This window comes from Triticum urartu, chromosome 6, assembly GCF_003073215.2.
Source record: "Triticum urartu cultivar G1812 chromosome 6, Tu2.1, whole genome shotgun sequence".
In the NCBI taxonomy this organism is placed as follows: domain Eukaryota; kingdom Viridiplantae; phylum Streptophyta; class Magnoliopsida; order Poales; family Poaceae; genus Triticum; species Triticum urartu.
In genome coordinates this window covers 216,971,688-216,988,554 of record NC_053027.1, presented here as the reverse complement: position 1 = coordinate 216,988,554, position 16,867 = coordinate 216,971,688, and positions in this window count along the sequence as shown.

The window sequence follows — 16,867 nt, the reverse complement described above, 5'->3', positions numbered from 1 at the left end:
CGCCACCACGCCGCCGTCGCGGGCCGGGGAGCCCGAAGCCGGCCCCCACGGCCCGTCTTCTTCGCCCCGCCGCCCGGCTCCTCCCGCGAGCGCCCCGCCGCCTCCTTCCTCAACTCCGGCGGCCGGAGCGCCCCGCCGCCCCGTCCATCAACTCCGGTGGCCGGAGCACCCCGCCGCCCCGCCACTCGACTCCGGTGGCCGGAGCTCCGCCGCCTCCCTCCACGGCGAGCGCCACCCCCCCGCGGCCACCCTCGCTGCCCCGGCCTTCTTCTCCCTCGCCGGCGATCTCCACCGGCTCCGGCGCCAGTCGTCCTCGGCTTCCGCGCTGACCGGTGAACAGTGCAGCGTCGGTCGTCCTCGGTTTCCGTGCGAACCCTAGATCCAGATCTAGAGGTTGTTTTTTTGCAAAGTCCCTAGAATTTTTTACTCCATATGCTCCTGTTCGAGGCCCCGTAACTTTGCATCCGTAGCTCCGGTTTGGGCATATAGCATATCAAAATGTTCGTCTCGGTGAGTACATCATTTCATTCCATTGCATCATTTTCATTTGAGTTCATCTTGATGCCCGAAATGCTGTTAGAAGAGGCCTTCGTGAGTTAATTGTTAGATCTGCTAGTTCATCTTAGACTTTTGTCATTTTTGCCATGATTATTGTGTGCACGATATGCCTGTGAGTCCTTCATATGTTTTGTTAAGGATTTTGTCTTCTTTCCAGAGGTGCAACCCATGCATTTTTAGGATGTGTGTGGTGACTTGTGCAAGCTTGCAAAGTGAGGCACCCGGTGAATCTGTTTTCAGGGACTTAGTAGTTTTCACTAAGTGTGGGATTATTTAGTTCATGATGCCATATGTTCAGCTTGTTCCTAGTGATCCGTGCCTCTTTTGAGGATGATTAGTAAAGGAGTTTTGTTAATAATATTATGCTCTATCCATCCATGTCTTTACTTGCAATTTTGCAGCAACCTAGCTTGAGTCAATCGAGCTCTACTTTTGCTTCGTTGTGAATCTGGGCAGATTGTCAACTCGTTTGCGATTTTGCCGATGTTATTGTAGTTGATCCGTGCATGCTATGCCATTGTTCTTGCCATGTCTGGCTAGCAGTTTGTGTCTTCTTAACGGATGTATGCTTGACTTGCCATGACTTGCACCGTAGTGAGTGCATCGAGCTCGTTTACATGCCTTCGTGAGTTATATTTCCGCATGTCTCAGTTTTCACTAAGTCTGAAAACTGATTGTGTTTTAGCTATGTTCGTGTGCCCGTTAGTATATTTTGTGAACCCTTTTGGCCCCAGGTCACTTTGGGTCTTTTGTTAAGCTTGTTGAGTAGCTCCATGCCATGTTCTTATTTGTCTTAATCAGGTCATGTATCATGTTGTTTTGATGCTCCGAAGAGGGCTTCATGATCTGAAATTTCAGACAAGTGTTAATTTCACTAAGTCTGAGATCTGTTTTGCATTTGCGTTTTTACCATGCTTGTTTGAACCTCCTAATGGATGAATTGGCCGTGTCTCAGTGCTAGTATTTTGTTAAGCATCTTGTGTGCATCCCTGCCATGTATTTTGTTGTCATGTTTGGGTGCTGTAGCATGTTCATCTCATTGCATTTAGATGCCTACTTGCTGTAAATCGCAGACGGGTGCCATTTTTGAATCGCTTGCCATTTCCAAACCGTAACTCCGATTCCGGCGTTCTTTATATCGTTTTCAAGAGATTTCATCTCATCTTTCCAAGTGGCACCCTTGGAATTCCAAGTTGAGGCCAGGTTCATGCATTTCCTGTCATATCTTGCATTTGGCATCCCGCATCGCATCCCGCATAGCATATCTTCTTTGCATTGTGTTGTTTGAGTTTGCACGTGGTTGATTGTATCCTTGTGGCTTGTTTGTCTTGTTTGGGTAGAGCCGGGAGACGAGTTCGCTACTGAGGAGCCCGTTGAGTTTGCTTGTGAGGATCCAGTCAACTCTGACAACTGTGCAGGCAAGATGATCATACCCTCGAAATCACTACTATCTTGGCTATGCTAGTTTGCTCGCTCTTTTGCTATGCCAATGCTACGATGCCTACCTTTTGCTTGTCAGCCTCCCAAATTGCCATGTCAAACCTCTAACCCACCTTGTCCTAGCAAACCGTTGATTGGCTATGTTACCACTTTGCTAAGCCCCTCTTATAGCGTTGCTAGTTGCAGGTGAAGATTGGAGGCCGTTCCTTGTTGGAACATTTGATTTACTTGTTGGGATATCATTATATTGCCATGTTATCTTAATGCATCTATATACTTGGTAAAGGGTGGAAGGCTCGGCCTCTCGCCTAGTGTTTTGTTCCACTCTTGCCGCCCTAGTTTCCGTCATATCGGTGTTATGTTCCCGGATTTTTGCGTTCCTTACGCGGTTGGGTTATAATGGGAACCACTTGATAGTTCGCCTTGATTAAAGCTTTGCCAGCAATGCCCAACATTGGTCTTACCATTTGCCACCTAGCCTTTTCTTTCCCTTGGGTTCTGCAGACTCAAGGGTCATATTGTTTTCCCCCCCCCCCGGTCCAGTGCTCCTCTGAGTTTTGGTCCAACCGAGCGATGTCCGGGGCTACCAGGGGCAACTCTGGGCTGGCCTACCCGACGTCTGGCTCATCTGAGTGTGCCCTGAGAAAGAGATATGTGCAGCTCCTATCGGGATTTGTCGGCACATTCGGGCGGTGTTGCTGGTCTTGTTTTAACCTGTCGAAGTGTCTTGAAGTTACCGAGATACCGAGTCTGATCGGAACGTCTTGGGAGGAGGTCTATTCCTTCGTTGACCGTGAGAGCTTGTCATGGGCTAAGTTGGGACTCCCCTGCAGGGATTGAACTTTCGAAAGCCGTGCCCGCAGTTATGGGCAGATGGGAATTTGTTAATGTCCGGTTGTAGATAACTTGAACCTTAATTAATTAAAATGAATCAACTGAGTGTGTTACCGTGATGGCCTCTTCTCGGCGGAGTCCGGGAAGTGGACACGGTGTTGGTGTAATGCTTGCGCAGGTTGTTCCTCTAGTTTTCACGCTCGCGCTTTTCCTCCTCTTCTCGCTCTCTTTTGCGAATAAGATAGCCACCATTTATGTTAGTCGCTTGCTGCAGCTCCACATATATTTGCCTTACCCTTCCTATAAGCTTAAATAGTCTTGATCGCGAGGGTGCGAGATTGCTGAGTCCCTGTGGCTCACAGATTCCTATTACACCAGATGCAGGTCCAGGTGATTCCGCTCCAGGTGACGCGTATGAGCTGAAGTGGGAGTTCGACGAGGACTCTCAGCGTTACTATGTTTCTTTTCCCGACGATCAGTAGTGGTGCCCAGTTGGGGGTGATTGGGACCGTGTCGCATGTTGGGTTCTCTTCTATTTTGGCGCCGTAGTCGGGCCATGAGTGTTTTGGATGATGTAATGTTATTTATGTTCTTGATTGACGTGGCGAGTGTAAGCCAAATATGTTCTCCCCTTTATTATTCATATTACATGGGATGTTGTGAAGATTGCCTAGCTTGCGACATATGCCTTCAATGCGATTATGTCTCTAAGTCGTGCCTCGATACGTGGGAGCTATAGTCGCATCGAGGGTGTTACACGAGCTCCTCCTCTACTCCCTGCCCAAGCACTCCCATGCACCTCCCCATGGCGACCTCGTCCCCAAGACATGTCATCGCCAAGAGCTCTAGGAACCCCCCATGATGCCGGGCCTGGATCTTGCGTGCCGAGGAGCACGACCTCCCCGTTGTGGCCTGGCTCTTCCTCCGGTTGTCCATCTCCGGCGTGTGCAGATGCCGGTAGGAACCCCGCCGATGCCCCTCTAATCTCCTACTCTCTCTGTTCCTCTCTCACCCTCAGCTGGTTCTCATTTCTTCACTGAGAGGAGGAACCTCCATGGCCAACTGGAGCTGCGTCGCCGCGCCCAAGCTCCTCCGTCCGCGCTGTCGTTTGCCCGGATCCGGCGCTAGCCGACCGGATCCACCCGTCTTCGCGTTGCCGGCGCTGTTGGAGCCCCAAGTCCCCGCGTCGCTGTCCTGCATCAAGTCCCTCGCCCGCACCAAGTTCCTGTCACTATTGGTAGCCGTCGGCCTTGCCTCTGCTTCGAGCGACAGAACAACGCCTCGCCCTCATTAACTCTGTCCTCGACCCTGCCCCTCCCAGCCGTGTGGGCTGCAGCCATGCCAAGATCCATCAGCTTGCCTCCTCGTCACTGCTGACCCTAGAGCCCATTGTGAGTAGCCCCTCATCCCGCATGCTCTCTACTAGTGGGCTTGGCCCGTTCTGTTTTTATGCTATGCCTCACCCTGTGCGTAGGATAGAGTTCTGCACCCATGCTCTGTGTAGCCCAGTTCCAGTAGATTCGGCCCGCATATGTTTTTTCAGGTTCTGCGAATTTGCCTATTAATCAAGAGAACACCAGATTTTCAGAAAAACCCCCTAGAGTTCATGCATTTAATAATTCACAAACCGTGCATCAGATTAAAATGTCTTATACATGTAAAATAGTTAGAATTTCATCTAGTTTCACAATAAGCTGCTTTCATGCATGTTAAAATTGTTTAAATGGCTATTTGCATTAATTTTGATCATATGACATGCTAAAATGGTTTATTTCATAACTAAATAACCGTAGCTTCGAATTAAATAAACTTTATGTGTAAATGGGGTAGAAATGCATAGATTGACATGGTGCACTTTATTTTGTTGTTTAACAACTCTAAAATTGTGTATAGGGCATAATAGTACCAAATCCAAAATATGCATACGGGGTTTTCCAGAATTGTTGTTTGTTGTTCCGGCCTCATTTAAACTTGCCTAAATAGGTAGTTTGCATATGCTTCACCTCTTGCCATGTTAACCAACATTTAATCTTGTCTTATTCTTAAACGGGAGCAAACTAAATAAATGAATTTGGTGTTTCGTCTATATGCAACTCGTTCCATATTAAGCTCCACTTCATTTGTAGTATTGTTTGTTGCACTTTGCCATGCCATGACTCATTAAACCGGACATGCATCATTCTTGTTTGTGCATCATGCCATGTTTATTCTTGATTGTTTACCATGGTGTTTGCTTCTTTCGTTTGTTCTTCTTCTTGATAGTTTCGGATACATTGCGATTGTGAGGATTTGTTCGACTACGCCCGCTTGTCTTCTTCATGGACTCATTCTTCTTCCTAGCGGGATTTCAGACAAGATGACAGTCACCTTGGATCTCACTACTATCTTTGCTATGGTAGTTGTCTCGTTGCTATCGCTATGCCGCGCTACCTACCACTTGTTTATCAAGCCTCCCAAATTGCCATGATAGCCTCTAACCTTTTTGGCCATCCTATCAAACCATTGTTGTAACACACAATATACGACTATAATCCATACATGTCGAGGCACGACTTGGGGTATAAGCGCATGTTGGTATGGTCGCAAGAGTGGTTGTATCTTTGCTCCTCTCATGTACTTAATAGATAGAATATGAGCTTTGTCTTACAATCGCCACAATGTCACACAATACCATCAAGTTATACAATAATTCAAGATGAACAGAATGTCCAGCTACGGATGAAATCATACAAATAAAAGACAACCACCCATGCCAAGTCCCGATCGACCCTACTTGTAACGCCCCGGATGTAACTTTCCATATTCGTAACTCTGACTCTTGCCTTTTCCTGAGATGCGATATGAGTTTCCCTTCATGGTTGGGTTTTGTCTTTGTTTTGCATTTTGTTCATGTCATGCATTTCATATCAGGTCATCATGTGCATCGCATTTGCATTCGTGTTCGTCTCATGCATCCGAGCATTTTCCCCTTTGTCTGTTTTGCAATCCGACACTCCCTCATGCACCCGGCGTCCCCCTTTTGTATCTTTTCGTGTGTGAGTGTTAAACATTCTCGGAATGGACCGAGATTTGCCAAGCAGCCTTGGTACACCACCGGCAGACCACCTGTCAAATTCCATGCCATTTGGAGTCTGTTTGATGCTCCAACGGTTAACCGGGGAACCGTAAAGGCCTCATGTGTGTTGCATCCCAACACCCCCTCTAAAACGGCCAAATAACCCTTCCAAACCGCTCCCATGTCCTCCGCCGTCGGATCACGATCGCGTGGGCGGAAACTACACTCCATTTGGACACTCCTACCTCCTCCTACTTATAAATATGTGCACCCCGTCCAAATTCGCGATCCAAACCCTAAATCTTCCCCTCCGCGCCGCGCCGGACATGTCCGCCGGATGCCGGACGCGACCAGCCGCCGCCCCGCCCAATCCAAGCTCGCCACGTGGCCCCTCCTCCGCCCCGCGCCCGCCGGCCCCCGCGGCCCACGCCCTCCGCGCGCCTCGCCCCGCCGCCCGGTCTCCAGCGCCGCCTCCCCCGAGCGCCTCGCCGCGCCGCCTCCCACCGGCGATCTCGCCGCGTGCGCCGCCCACCGGCCGCCTTCCCTACCGCTCCGCCCGCGCGCCGCCTTCGCCCTGCGCTCCGCCCACCGGAGGAGCTTCACCGCCGCCCATCGTCAGATCCGGCCGTGGGAGCCCGAGCCCGGCCGGATCCGTCGCCCCGCCGGTGACGACCTCACCGGAGACACCGTAGCCACCGCTCGGGTCCTCCTCTGCCTCGACCCGGCCCTATCCGCTCCGCCTCCGCGACCCGATCTGGCCTGTTGACTTTTTCGCGAGGTAAAATTTTGGCTAAGTCCTTAACTCTTTGCATTCTGGTGCCCATTTTGACCTGTTGTAACCTCTTGTGTGATGCTCCATTTCATGCATGTAATATATCAAAATGTTCATTGGGAGATGATCTTCATTTCATTACATTGTGGCATGCTTGTTTGAGTCCATCTTGATGCCCAAATCATGGATGCAAGAATGCTATAAATTGTTAGTTGTTGTTACTTACCAGAGTATGAGGATTTGTCATTTTTGTCACATTTGTTGTGTGCTGCATATGGGCATGAGCTCTACATGTGTTTTGATCTATGCCATGCCATCTTTACAGAGGTGCTTGCCATGTATTTTTGTGATCAATGTGGTGACTAGCACAAGCATGCAAAGTAGCCTTCGTGATATTGCTGATTTCAGGGACTTAGGATTTTGCTAAGTCTTTTATCTGCTGTTATTTTTATGCCATGTAAACATGATGCTACAGAGAGATCCATGCTTGTTTTGAGTTGCTTCCATAAGGATGATTTGGACATATGGTTATGCTCTATCCATCCATGCTCCTGTTTGCAATTATGGAGTGCCCTAGCACGTCTTAATCTTGCTCTACTTTTGCTATAAAATGTTCCTGGCAGATTGTTTACATGTTAATCAATTTTTCCATGGCTATTGTTATTGATCCATGAATGCTATGAACTTGCTCTTGCCATTGTTAGCTTCATGAACGTGTCATCATGCTGTAGGTATGCTTATCTTGTCATGCAATGCCTTGTGATGTGTGATTTGAGCTCGCAAAGATGCCTTCATAACTCTGTTTATGCCATGCTCAGTTTTCTGCTGAGTCTGAAACTGTTTATAAAACTTGTTATGTTTACATGGGTGCCATCATATCTTCTGTGCCTTTTTGGCTCATGGTCAGTAAGGGACTTTTGTTCTATGATTTTAGTAGAATTCATGACATGCCTTGTTTTGCTATGATATGTTCCTGTAGCTTGTTGTTTACTTGCTCTAAACATTGCTTCCTGATGTTATTTCTGACATATTAGTATTTTCACTAAGTCTGTGAAGCTGATATCTTTTGCACTTTTGCCATGCTTGTTTGAACCTGCTCTTGTGTGATTTAGCCGTAGATCGGTGTTCATGTTTTGTCGGGCATCTTGAGTACATCACTGCCATATGCCTTGTTGATATGTTGGAGTGCAGTAGCTTAGTTTCTTGTTGCATTCTAGATGGCATCGTGTTGTTAATCGCAGAATTGTGCCAATTCTTGTTTTGCTTGCCATTTGCAAACCGTGCATCCGATTTCGGTGATCTTTATATCGATTTCGACCGAAATCATCTCATCTTTCCAGCGGCACACTTTGTTTGCCAAGTTGATGCCTTGATCATTCCATTCCTTCCCGAGCACGCATATGCATTGCATATCATGCCATGTTTTGCATCATGTTGCTTGTGCATTGCACCGTGGTTGATTGTTGTTCCTTTGCTTGTGTTCTTGCTTTGGGTAGAGCTGGGACACGAGTACGTGATTGAGGAACTTGTTGAGTACGCTTTCGAGGGTCAAGCTTTCGCCAACTCTGAGAACGTTGCAGGCAAGATGACCATACCCTCGAAATCACTTCTATCTTTGCTTGTTAGTTGTTCGTTATATCGCTATGTCGTCCTACCTACCACTTGTCATATCATGCCTCCCATATTTCCATGTCAAGCCTCTAACCCACCTTTCCTAGCAAACCGTTGTTTGGCTATGTTACCGCTTTGCTCAGCCCCTCTTACAGCGTTGCTAGTTGTAGGTGAAGATGAAGTTTGTTCCATGTTGGTACATGGTTTTGTTGGGATATCATTATTATATCTTATTTACTTTAATGCATCTATATACTTGGTAAAGGGTGGCAGGCTCAGCCTTACGCCTGGTGTTTTGTTCCACTCTTGCCGCCCTAGTTTCCGTCATACCAGTGTTATGTTCCTTGATTTTTGCGTTCCTTATGCGGTTGGGTGTTATGGGGACCCCTTGACAGTTCGCTTTGAATAAAACTCCTCCAGCAAGGCCCAACCTTAGTTTTACCATTTACCTCACCACCACCTACCTTTTCCCTTGGGAGTCGCGCTCCTAAGGGTCATCTTTATTTTAACCCCCCGGGCCAGTGCTTCTCTAAGTGTTGGTCCGAACCGAACTGCCTGCGGGGCCACCTCGGGGAAACTTGAGGTTTGGTTTTACTCGTAGCTAGTCTCATCTGGTGTTGCCCTGAGAACGAGATACGTGCGACTCCTATCAGGATTGTCGGCACATCGGGTGGCTTCGCTGGTCTTGTTTTACCATTGTCGAAATGTCTTGTAACCGAGATTCCAAGTCTGATCGGGTCTTCCTAGGAGAAGGAATATCCTTCGTTGACCGTGAGAGCTTGTGATGGGCTAAGTTGGGACACCCCTGCAGGGTTTTGAACTTTTGAAAGCTGTGCCTGCTGTTATGGGCAGATGGGAATTTGTTAATGTCCGGTTGTAGAGAACTTGACACTTAACTTAATTAAAATGAATCAATCGCGTGTGTAGCCGTGATGGTCCCTTTCCGGCGGAGTCCAAGAAGTGAACACGGTTCTTGAGTTATGCTTGAACGTAAGTACTTTCAGGATCACTTCTTGATCACTTATTATCTTCTCGATCGTGCTTTGCTTCTCTTCTCACTCTCTTTTGCGTAAGTTAGCCACCAAATATGCTAGTGCTTGCTGCAGCTCCACCTCACTACCCCTTTCCTACCTTTAAGCTTAAATAGTCTTGATCGCGAGGGTGTGAGATTGCTGAGTCCCCGTGACTCACAGATACTTCCAAACAGATGCAGGTGCCGATGATGCCAGTGTAGGGGATGCTATCGAACTCAAGTGGGAGTTCGACGAGGATTCGGACCATTACTATGTTTCTTTTCTGGATGATGAGTAGAGGAGCCCAGTTGGGACGATCGGGGATCTAGCATTTGGGGTTGTCTTTCTTTATTTTGGTTCCATAGTCGGACCTTGATTGTATTTTGGATGATGTATGATATATTTATGTATTGTGTGAAGTGGCAATTGTAAGCCAACTCTTTATCCCTTCCTTATTCAGTACATGGGATGTGTAAAGATTACCCCTCTTGCGACATGCCTACCATGCGGTTATGCCTCTAAGTCGTGCCCCGACACGTGGGAGATATAGCCGCATCGTGAGTGTTACACTACTGGACACCACTACTGATCATCCAGAAAGGAAACATAGTAACGGCCACGGTCCTCGTCGAACTCCCACTTGAGTTCAGTGGCATCACCTGCATCAATCTCGTTGGTACTTGCAGCTGTGTTTGTAGTATCTGGTGAGTCACGAGGACTCAACAATCTCAAAAACCACGGTAGCAAGACTATTTAAGCTCATAGGAAAGGTATGGGTATATGGTGGAGTTGCAGCAAGCACTAAGCATTGTATGGTGGCTAGCTCACGAATACAAGAATAAGATGAGAAACTACGCAATGGTCGCAAACTAGTAACGGTCAAGAAGTGATCCTGAACTACTTATGTTCAAACATAACCCCATCGTGTTCTCTTCCCGAACCTCGTCGAAAAGAGACCATCACGGTTACACACGAGGTTGGTGTATTTTAATTGAGTCTGGTTTCAGGTTCACTACAATCGGATATTAAAAACTCCCATGTGCCACATAACCGCGGGCACGGCTCTTGGAAGTTTAAACCCTGCAGGGGTGTCCCAACTTAGCCCATGAGAAGCTCATGGTCAAGAAGTGTCCATAGTCGGAATCCCGATGCACAAGACATTTCGACAATGGTAAAACAAGTCCAGCAAGACCTCTCGACTGCCGACACCTTGATAGTAGCCGCGCGTATCTCGTCTTAGGCCACGATCGAATGAACACTACGTATGGCAACCAAAAACCCCAGGTAAAGGGGTGGCACCGCAAGTGGCTCTGATTCGGACCAACACTCATGAGGAGCACTGGCCCCCCCCGGGGGGGGGGGTTGATTAAGAGTCATCGGGTTAATTACTCCCTATGCATATTTTAGTTGTTATTAGGCAAATGGTAAAACCAATGTTGGGCCTTGCTGGAAGAGTTTTATTCAAAGCGAACCGTCAAGAGGGGCCCATAAACCCTCACCGTGTTAGGGACGCAAAATTCAAGGAACATACAAACGGTATGACGGAAACTAGGGCGGCAAGAGTGGAACAAAACACCAAACAAAAGGCCAAGCCTTCCACCCTTTACCAAGTATATAGATGCATTAATTAAATAAGAGATATTGTGATATCCCAACATATCCATGTTCCAACATGGAACAACCTGTACTGCACCTGCAACTAGCAACGCTATAAGAGGGGTTGAGCAAAAGCGGTGACATAGCCAAACAACGGTTTGCTAGGAAGGTGGGTTAGAGGCTTGACATGGCAATAAGGGAGGCTTGATAACAAGTGCTAGGTAGCGCGGCATAACTATAGAACGAAAAACTAGCAAGCAAAGATAGAAGTGGTATCGGTGGTAATGATTATCTTGCCTGCAATCTCAGGGTTGTCGAAAGCTTGCTCCTCGAAAACATACTCGACAGGTTCCTCGTTCAAGAACTCGTCTCCCGGCTCTACCCAAAGCTAGAACGCAAGAAACGGAACAACAATCAGTCACGGTGCAATGCGCAAGCAACATGATGCAAGATATGGCATGGGATGCAAAATATGATATGCAATGCATATGGGTACTCCGGAAGGGGAAAGATGATCATGGCATCAACTTGGACAACCAAGCATGCCACTAGATAGGTCGGAAGATTTCGAATGAAATCGATATGAAGATCATCGGAAACGGATGCACGGTTTGCAAATGACGAGCAAAACAAGATACAATGCAATATGTTGAAAACAGTAGCATGGCAACTTAGATGCAAAGTTTAAATATGCTAAAGCACCCAAACATGAAAGCACAATACATGGCAGTGAAGTACAGGTGAAGCTCTACAAATCATGAACACTGAGCTACTGCTAGAAACCCCTAGAACAAGTCTAAAACAGCATGGCAAAAATGCAAAAATTAATAGTTTAACAGACAACATAAATTCATTGATCATGACAGAACAGCATCAGGTTGCAATGTTCATGCATAGTAAACTATATGCTATAGGAACATATTACAGTACACAAGATCATGGCATGATAGTACTAAATGCACTTAATAAAACTCCCATACTGAACTTGTCCCAAAGATCTATAGAATTGATGATACCACCAATGCAAACATGGCATATGATATGAATAGATTTAAGACTTAGAGGAAATTCATGCATGGCAGCAACGGATTCATGATAGCAACTTTGCAAGCTTGTGGCACTCATCACAGTGCACTAAATGGCATAAAATAAAATCTAGCACGAAGTAGACACGAAAATGAAGCTATCCATGTGCAAAACAACCACATAGCCTATTTGAATTTATTCACACAAAAATGACAAAACAACAACATGATGTAAAATGACATGTTCAGGGACTTACTCAAATGCAAAAACTAAAGCCACCACTGGATTGGTGGGATTTTTCTACCCCAAAAACATATATAATATGTCTAGGTTACTGTAGAAAAATCATCACAAATATGCAAAACATAACCTGCCTAAAATGGAATATACATAAATGGCAATTTCCAAATTTGGAAATGTCCAGAAATGGACTTGCCCGAATTGGAAAGATGCTCTATGCCAGAAATGGAATATAAGCTGAATCTGAAATAAAAGAAAAAGAAGGAAACGGGAGAGAGGCTGCCAGCTGTGCCCTGGGTGGTCGTGTCTATGACAGATGGGCCTGCCTGTCAGTGGGTGTGCAAATGGAAATAAAAAGGGGGGTTTTACTGCGCCCGCGGGGGATCGAACTCGAGTCGCCAGGGTGGAGTGGCGTGGCTCGAGCCACTGGGCAATGCGGGTGTGCTCGACAGAGAGGGGGAGGTGTTGGTTTTGAACCAACCCAGTAGAGCTCTACCGGCGATGAGCGTGACGCGGCAGAGGAGGTCACCGGAGAAGGCTACATGGGTTAGCGGGATGGTGGAGTGGCTAGAGGGAAGCGTGAGAGGAGCTCGTGCTCGCGCTGGGTACGCACGATGCCCAACGGCAACGGAAACGCTGCCGGCGACGAGGTCCAGATACGGCGGCGGCGAGCTCGAACACGACGAGCCGCGGGGTTAAGAAAGCGGCAGCGGGCACGAATCTAGCCTACGCATGGAGGCGAACAAGATGGACAAGTGTAAGCGATCTAAGGGGGGCGGAGCACTCATCAGTGACGAGGTCCGACGGCGGCGCGCGCGGGTGCTCGAGGTAAAAGATGACGGAACAATCTATCAAAGGGGAAAAGGGGATGGGAGGACGCGTGTGCTCACCAGGAGCTCGGAGGAGAGCTCCGTTGGTCGGGAGGTGGAAGGAGACGGCGACGGAAGTGGTCGAACATGGTTACGGCCGGAGACGGTGAAGAAGAAGAAGATGTCGCAGCGACGCGTTCCGGCTCCACGTAGACAACATAGTGGACGTATTCGACGTCGTGGAAGGTGGCAGACACAACCTGCGGGGCTGACGACGATTTGGTGCTCGGCGACGATGAGCTCGCGCTCCTGGACGCGCTCAGGATGGGGTGCAGGTGGCGGATCTGGTGGCCGGAGTGCACCTGGTGGCAGGAAGGAGGAAGAGGGAAACCCTAGGGGTTTAGTAGGGCAAGGAGGGACGCCTTATAGAGGGCCCAGGCAAGCGGGGTGAGCTCGTGCGCTCGGTCGTTGCCATGTGCGTGCTCTCGCAGGGGACCAAGGTGGAAGAAAGGCAGGTGCAGGGTGCTCGCACGGTCGCTGACCAGTGGGGCCGCCTTGGCCACGTGGGCGCGCGCTAGCGGGGGTGCGTTCGGGCCTGGGTGAGAAAAGGCAGAGAGGGGGGGGGTGTGCGGGCGGGCTGAGCGGGCTGGGGCTAGAACTGCTGCTGGGCCGGCCTGGAGGCTGAGGCCCAGGTAGGATGCTGCTGCTGCTTTCTTTTCCTTTCTTTTCTTCAGACAAAAAATGCAAACGAAAAAGGCCAGGGACATAGGAGAGGGGTTTGAGAGATATAAAAATACTCTCAAGCTCCTGGAATTATGTACTATTTGATAAAATTGGTTTGGACTATTTTAGAGGTAGAAAAATAAAACAAGTTTGAATATAATTCAAACTTGAGGCATTTTTGAACCTAACCAAAACAACTTCAAATGATCTGAAATTTGACAGAGAGGTCTAGGACATGGTGCTAAAATATTGGGGAAAAGTTGAACATTATTTGAGGCCAAAATAATGTTGATTACCAAAACAAGGAAAAGGGATAGGTGGAGAGATGAGGGGGGGATGATGATGATGATGGCATTACAAGATGATGCACTTGGCATGATGAGGTGAAAACTACCATGCACAACACAACAAGGCCTAGCCAAGCATAATGCAAGATGATATGACAATGCAACAAGATGATGGCATAGCAATGCAACAATAAGTAGCAAAAGAAATATGACAAGTAATGACAAGACAATGCAATAAGTAAAACAACAAATAAAAACAAAAGATGGAACACAACAGGAATTGGAATAAGATCAAGTGCATATGTTTCCCAAAAAGGGAAGTTTTACATCTGGGGTGCTACAATTGTTTGGCTATGTTACCGCTCTGCTCAGCCCCTCTTGTAGTGTTGCTAGTTGCAGGCTGTTCCATGTTGGGACATGGATATCATGGATATTTTGGGATATCACACTATCTCTTATTTAATTAATGCACATATATACTTGGTAATGGGTGGAAGGCTCAGCCTTTTTCCTGGTGTTTCCACTCATGCCGCCCTAGTTTTCCTCATACCGGTGTTATGTTCCTTGATTTTGCGTCCCTAAAATGATGAGGGTTTATGGGCCGCTCTTGACAGTTCGCTTTGAATAAAACTCTTCCAGCGATGCCCAACACTGGTTTTACCATTTGCCTAATAACAACTAAAAACTTACATAGGGACCTGCCGGCCCTTGAGGTCTCCTAATCAACCCCCCGGGCCAATGCTCCTCATGAGTGTTGGTCCAAACCGGGTGCTGTTCGGCGCCCCTAGGCAACTAGGGTCTCAGCCAACCCGACATCTGGCCCATCTGGTGTACCTTGAGAATGAGATACGTGCGACTCCTATCAGGCTAGATCGGTGCATCAGGAGGTCTTGCTGGTTTTGCTTTACCATTGAAATGTCTTGTGCACCGGGATCCGAGTTTGATCGGATGTCCCACGATGGAGGATTGTCTCCGCGGATCGTGAGCTTGTCATGGGCTAAGTTGGGATAGGGTTTAAACTTTTGAGAGTCGTGCCCGTGGTAATGTGCCAGATGGGAATTTGTTAATATCCGGTTGTAGTGGACTTGAACTAAACTCAATTAAAATACACCAACCGTGTGTATAACCGTGATTTTCTCTTTTCGACGACGTGCGTGAAGACAACACGGTTTGGTTATGTTTGAACGTAAGTAGTTCAGGATCACTTCTTGATCATTACTAGTTTGCAACCGTTGTATAGTTTCTCATCTTATTCTTGCACTTGTAAGTTAGCCACCATACAATGCTTAGTGTTGCTGCAACCTCACCACTTATCCATTCCATACCCATTAAGCTTTGCAAGTCTTGATACCCATGGTAATGGGATTGCTGAGTCCTCGTGGCTCACAGATTACTACAACAACAATTGCAGGTACAGGTAAAGCGATGATGTGACGCAAGTGTGATGCTTGCTTGTTTGGATGTCTCCTTCTTCGATCAAGGGATTAGGTTCCGGCTCGGGGAGCCTGGATTAGCAGAGTGGATGTCATTCTTCTTTTTCGTTTGATTTCATCTGTAGTCGGATCCTACTCTTTAGGTATGATGATTTCTATGTATTAATGTATTCATGTTGTAGTTTGTGGCGAGTGTAAGCCTTTATCTTGTATTCTCATCTATTCAGTACATGGTATGTTGTAATGATATCCACCTTGCTATGCGCTCGAAATGCGGTTGTGCCCCAATCATGTGTTCATCACGTGATTGGGTTAGATTCGCATCTTGGGTGCTACAAGTTGGTATCAGAGCCTTACTAACCTTAGGAAACCCCTTGATTGATCGAACCGCTGCTGTTGTTGAGTCTAGAAAAAACTATTTTTGAGCCTAGTTTATATCGGAGAGTAGGAATTCTTTTTACTCCTCAGCCCCTTCGTCGCTTTGGTGAGGAATCATGACGTAGGTGTGTTCCCACTCTTCTATCCTTTTTCACTCAATTTTTTTAGGATCACGCGGGTATTGTTGGATCGTTGCGATATCATTGTGACGGGGATTCTGTCTTGGTGCCTCCTGACATTTAGGGGTTGTGGCAGTGTCCCGGGGAGTTGAGCTCTAGGGTGTTTTGGTCATAGTGCTTATCGTTTCTGTTCTGGAATACCAAAGGTCGCCGACATCGAAAACGCTTCTATACTCGTTGTGGTGAGAGTAGTTTGACAACACCCAGTATTGGGGAGAGCGATCAGATGTATTTCCACATCTAGTATATCGGATGTTTTCGAAGGTCTGAGGTACATGATTTCCGAGGTTTTCTTGGTTATGTGTTGACGGATGGATACAGTTGGAGTGTAGGATTTGTTAGTTGTGTGAGATATTTGTGCCTCCCTGTATCCCCAACACCAGATTGAATAACCAGAAAGTTTCGGGAGTTTATAGGTGGGAATTCAATTATCACATAGGATAACTTTCCAATAGACACATGATACGATATGGGTCTATCATATGTTTGTTTTGGCTTATTCTGCAAGCCTATCCTTTGTTTTGTTTTGTTTTGAGTTGTGGTATTCGAGTTGCTTCAATGTCAAGTGTTGATTCCATAGCTTTCCTAAGTGGTGTTCTCATGTTTCTATGGGAGTGCTAATCCTTCTTGATCATCGAGATGATCATGTCAATTCTTTTCCAACCGGCGTGCTTCTCGTCAAGATGATCCTATCATTTTCCTCATTCGCAAGATCACTTCTCAGTTTTCCCAACAGTGTTTGTTTCATCCGTCCCAAGTTACCTTTGTTTTTCCCACCATCCCACCCTTTACTTCAAGGACTCATATTTCTTAATCAAGTATCCATCTTATGGATGTGAAGTTTCTTCATTCTTTCCTTCAATATTCTTACCCGGTGGTTCTCATGAAGATGCTCTACAATTCATCATTCTTT